Raw genomic sequence first — 5,110 nt, 5'->3', positions numbered from 1 at the left:
AAAACCTAGCCAACAACAACAACAACAAAAAACCCAACAAAAAAAAAAAAAAAAAAAAAAAAAAAAAAAAAAAAAGATAATGAAAGATGTAAGATACTGAAGGAGACACCAGATAAAATCACTTTGAATCACTTTGTTCCATTCTGCTCTAGCTTTCCCTTCCAGCAGTTTTTTTTAAATTTTTGTTTGTTTGTTTGTTTGTTTTGCTTTTTTCCTTCTGAGTCCCTTTCCTCTTGGGAGTCTCACGAAGGTCAGTCAGCCTTAAACTTGGGTTCTTCTTGCCTCTGCCTCCTAAATTTCTAGGATTACAGGCCTAACATTAGGCCTAACAGGCTGGGTCACTCTCTGGTCCTGCAGACACCAGGAAGGAGAGACTCATTGACAAACATCTTTATCACAAGGGGATAAAACACCCCCTGAGTAATAGCAAAGCTTGCAGGGCCGCTCACCCCGCTCCCTGAGGAAGGACAGTCACCCACAGTTTGAGGCTGCCACCTAGAGACAGACTCTGGCCATCTAATGAAAACATCAGTAACAGCTTCTTCAGAACCCTTGGAAAGCCATAACTGAGACAGTGATTAATCAGACCACCCCCCTGCCAGAGGTGCAAACCCTGGCTACCTTGTTTCCTTTAAAAAAGTTCCCATTAGCCCCTTGAAAATGAACTTGGGAGTCACGGAACCCCCTTTATTTGTTCCTGGTCGTATTGATTAAAACTTGTTTCTCTACCACTTGTCCTCAGACTCTGGTAATGTCATTATAATTTAACTTAATTTTATTTGTGTGTGTGTGTGTGTGTGTATCACTTGTATTGGAGGAGGCCAGAAGAGGGCGTCAGATCCCCTGAGACTGGAGTTCTAGACAGTTGTGAGCTGCCCTGTCGGACGTGAACCTGGGTCTTCTGAAGAGTGGCCAGGGCATCTATCTAGCCCCTGGTAATAATATTTTTGTTTAATGTGCTGGGTGACTAGTTCTCCTAGCCTAGTTTATCTATTTCTAGAATTATTTAGTTAGAAAGCGTTTGGAAGGTCTGTTCCAAACTCACAGCGTTCGCAGGAATGACCCTCCAGGCCTCTGCGTGGACACTTCCAGAGGTGGGGACTTTATTGCTTGACGAAGCACTTGTTTCTGTTCTTTGTAATCATAGAACTTTAGAGATTTCGAACCAAATCTGCCTCCTTGTTATTTTTCTTCTGTTCTGCTGGCCGAGCTACACCCCTGCGGTCTTCTGCTCTCCTCACACGGAACAACCTGGAGCTGCTCCTAGAAAGAACATCTCCTCAATGGTTTCCTGAACAACAACAACAACAAAATGTTAAACCTTCACTCTATCATAGAGAGCTCCCGAGATCACTGTGATGTTTGCTGGGAGCTGCTGTCACCGGATGAGCTCCTGTCTCAGGTCCTTTCTAATGCTGTGATAAAGACCATGAGTGACCAAAAGCAACGTAGGAAAGAAAGAGTTGGTTTAGCTCCCTGGTCCTGATCACTGTTAAATACTGAGTGAAACCAAGGCAGGAACTCCCCCAGAGCAGGAACCAGGAGGCAGGAACTGAAGCAGGGACCAGGAAGTCTACTTACTGGCTTGTTCAGCCTGCTTTCTTGTACATCCAGGACCACCTGCCCAGGGGGTGGCACTGCCCATCAGTGCTCTGGGCCCTCCCATATCAATCATTCATCAAGAAAATGCTCCACCAACTTGTCTACAGGCCAATCAAATGGTGCAGTTCCTCACTTGCAATTCCCTCTTCCCAGATGTGTCAAGTCAACAAAGTGGAACCAGCATGGTTATCCCTTGATCAGAATTCCTCCTATAAAGTGGTTCTAAGGTGTGAATGGGGTTCCATTCCCACACTCTGATTAGAAACAAAGACAGCAGACAGAAGGCAGGAATAGACTACATAAAGGGAGTTATACTGATAAGACAGTTCAGCAAATCGGAGGCCCAATCAATTGGGAGTGTGAGACCTGTGGCTGTGGTCCGTGCCACCTGCAGAGCAGGCCTTCAGGCTCCTGCCCCACTGGTCCCTTGAGGCAGAGCTCTCTCCATCTCTGATTCTGTGTTTCTGTACATCTTACTTCCCAGTTTACAAACCTCCCCCCATCCCACAATCCCCCCGCCCCCGCCTTCCCCAAATGTCTGCCTGCTCCCTCACGACAGCTTCCTATTTCCTCCTTTGCCTATGGCCCCAGTTGAACATTTGACGATAGAAATGGTGTGCACACATGCATTTTCAAAGTTAGGATACAGCCTGGTAATGTGGCATACACCTTCAATGCCAGCGCTGGAGGCAGAAGCAGGTGGATCTCTGTGATGAGACTGTGTTTTCCATACCTACTTTGACAACTCACAACTATAGGTCAGGAGTTAACCCAGCTCCACTGGTCTCCAGCAGAGAAAATTCCCTGCAGACAATTCTGGAGGACAGCCTCAGCCAAGGTTGTCTGGAAGAAAGCAGAACTTAGAAGAAGCTTGCTTCCAGTAAGAACCAGTACCTTGGCTGGGTCTCCATGACTTCCCCCTAAACTACTGCATTTCTCAGACTTTGTAATGAGGAGAATGCAAACAAACATGAAGGCAGAGGGACCTACTGGCAGAGATGGGTGAATCCCTACCAGAATATTATGTGTTTGAAAGCTCAAACTTCCTTGAACTACAGAATGTGATCTCAAAGCTAACAATTTCCATAGATAAAACAACAGAGTGTCTTTGCTGAAATTCCCTAAACAAGCCGAGGAAATGAAAAAGACCTATTTCAAAGCATGAGACAAAAATACAGACATGCAAATTCTGTGGTGAATGATGGGATTGGAACTGAACCAGGAAATTCACCATGCAAAGGTTGTGGGTTCCCAGAGAGAAAGGAACACAAAAGTTATAAAAATGAGAGCTGATGTTTCTCTGGGCTGAACCTCCAGGTCGATAGAAAAAGAAACACACTCAGCAATGTACAAGTAAAAAGAATGTCTCAAAACTCTTATAAAACTCTTATACCCTTGCAGCCAGTAAGCAGGCTCCAGTTCACCAAAGCTGAATGTGCTAATGAAAGAATCAGCCTCCCACATGGATCCAGCCAAGGACTGGGTGAAAGATCTGCAAAGGCTTGCAGAGGCCACAAAGTGTCCCATCTGAGAAGTGGGCTTAAGAGAACAGGCTAAGCAAACAGAAGATGAATCAGAGCAGAGATGTCAAGACCAAAGATGGAGAGGAAAGAGAGAAGCAGAGGAAGCAAGCCATGACCTATATATTTGTATCTAAATCTATTTATAATGTGTGATACACGTGCTAAGTCAGAACTCAAGACAGATGGAACTCACTGTGGGGGAAATTCTAACAAAGACTAAATGATCTCAATTAAACCCTGGCATCAGGTGACAGGAATGACTGGGAAAAAACCACACTCCAGATGTGTAAGAGAGGAGGGGGTGAGGAGACAGAGAAAAGTGGGAAGTGACCATAATCTAAAGGTCCCATTTCTTTGGGGCGGGAGGATAATGGTAACACTGCGGGATTGGTTGTATCTTTATACACTAGAAGGGTTCATGCGTGTCTGACAGCACAGACCCAGGTTGTAATTATCCAAGGTTTTTTGTTGTTTCTGTTTTTTCTTTTCCTAGACAAAGTCTCGGTATGTATCTCACGGCTGGCCTTGAACTCTCTCCCTTTCTATGCCTCAGCCTTCAGCACAAGAGAAAACAATTGCTACAGAGAAGCAAACACATCGCACCCCTCTGCCGCTACAAGACTAGTTGTTCCATAAATCAAAGTCAGATAAATATTTACCTAAGAGAAACCCACAGCAAAGTGATAAAGTTTCCAAATAAAGATATGGAGGAGAGATACAAGAAAGAAAAACAACAAAAGCAGATGTCCCCTGATTTCAAGCCAGTAGAATTCAGTCTATAGCCCAGGCTTAAGGGGTCAGGGCAGGGTCACCTTCAAGGAAACTGGATGAAATTTGGAAGCAATAAGAATTCTCCTTTCTCTCTTTAAATATTTTTTTATTTCTTTTTCTTTTTAGCTTCACTTTTTAAAAGAAGATTTATTTATTTATTTTATGTATATGAGTACACCATTGCTCTCTTCAGACACACCAGAAGAGGGCATCAGACCCCATTACAGATTGTTGTGAGCTACCTTGTGGTTGCTGGGAATTGAACTCAGGACCTCTGGAAGAGTAGTCAGTGCTCTTAACTGCTGAGCCATCTCTCCAGCCCTTAGCTTCACTTTTTACTTTATTTTATGTGTATGAGTGTTTTGCCTGCAAGTACCCATGTGTACCTTATATGTGCCTGATTCCAGCAAAGGTCAAAAGAAAGCCTGAACCCCTTGGAACTGCAGTTATGCGTGATCATGAGCCACCATGTTGGTTCTAGGAACTGAACCTAGGTCCTCTACTAGAACAACAAATGCTCTTAACCACGGAACCAATGTATCATACACACACACACACACACTGTTTTCTTTTAGAAATTTTATTGCAATTAGTTATGGGGGGGGCTGTGCACATGGAGGTCAGAGGATAGCTTTCGGTGGTTGGTTCTTTCCTTCTACCACGTGGATATGGGGTGTTCGGGGGGGACTGAACTCAGGTCTTCAGGCTTGGCTGCCAGTGCCTTTGCTTACTGAGCCATTTCATCAGTTAGGACAGGAAATAATTTTAAGATGTCAGTTTTTCAAAATTGACACGTATAGGTAGCATAATTCCAACCTTAAATTCCAATCTTAAAGAAAGGGCAAGGAAACATTTGAAAAATTGACTGAGGGTTGGGGAGATGGCTCAGTGGGTTTAGCCTGGGGGCCTGAGTTCGAATCTTCAGACCGAATGTAAAGTGACAGCAAGCATCTATAACCCCAGGGCTCCCCCGATGGATGGGAGGTCGTGGTTCATGCACACCCACACTCACGAATACAAATGTGCACACACAAAGATTATTTTAAAAAAAAAAATTACTGAGGGAGGGCTAGGGATGCATTTCAGTGGTAGAGTGCTTGCCTGGCATGCAGGAAAACCCTGGGCTCAATGCCCAGCACCATAAAAAATAGTGAGAAAAGTTTCCCAAGCATCAGTCTTTGTGTGAGCTTTCCTTGGGAAATGTAAGCAAATTT

The sequence above is a fragment of the Mus caroli genome, chromosome 4 (assembly GCF_900094665.2).
Source record: "Mus caroli chromosome 4, CAROLI_EIJ_v1.1, whole genome shotgun sequence".
Classification (NCBI taxonomy): Eukaryota; Metazoa; Chordata; class Mammalia; order Rodentia; family Muridae; genus Mus; species Mus caroli.
This window is presented reverse-complemented; position numbering follows the sequence as displayed.